The sequence below is a fragment of the Bison bison genome, unplaced genomic scaffold, assembly GCF_000754665.1.
Source record: "Bison bison bison isolate TAMUID 2011002044 unplaced genomic scaffold, Bison_UMD1.0 scf7180017864143, whole genome shotgun sequence".
Classification (NCBI taxonomy): Eukaryota; Metazoa; Chordata; class Mammalia; order Artiodactyla; family Bovidae; genus Bison; species Bison bison.
This window is the reverse complement of record NW_011494715.1, coordinates 3,556,706-3,557,079: the sequence shown is the minus strand read 5'-3', so window position 1 is coordinate 3,557,079 and position 374 is coordinate 3,556,706.

Below are 374 nucleotides of genomic sequence, written 5' to 3'. Positions count from 1 at the left end.
CCCCATCCCATCCCTCTGGGTCATCCCAGTGCACCAGCCCTGAGCACCCTGTCTCATGCTTCGAACCTGGACTGGTGATCCATTTATTATATGATATTATACATGTTTCAATGCCATTCTCCCAAATCATCCCACCCTCGCCTTCTCCCACAGAGTCCATAAGACTGTTCTATACATCTGTGTCACTTTTGCTGTCTTGCATACAGGGTTATCATTACCATTTTCCAAATTCCATATATATGCGTTAGTGTACTGTATTGGTGTTTTTCTTTCTGGCTTACTTAATTCTGTATAATAGGCTCCAGTTCCATCCACCTCATTAGAACTGATTCAAATGTATTCTTTTTAATGGCTGAGTAATACTCCATTGTGTA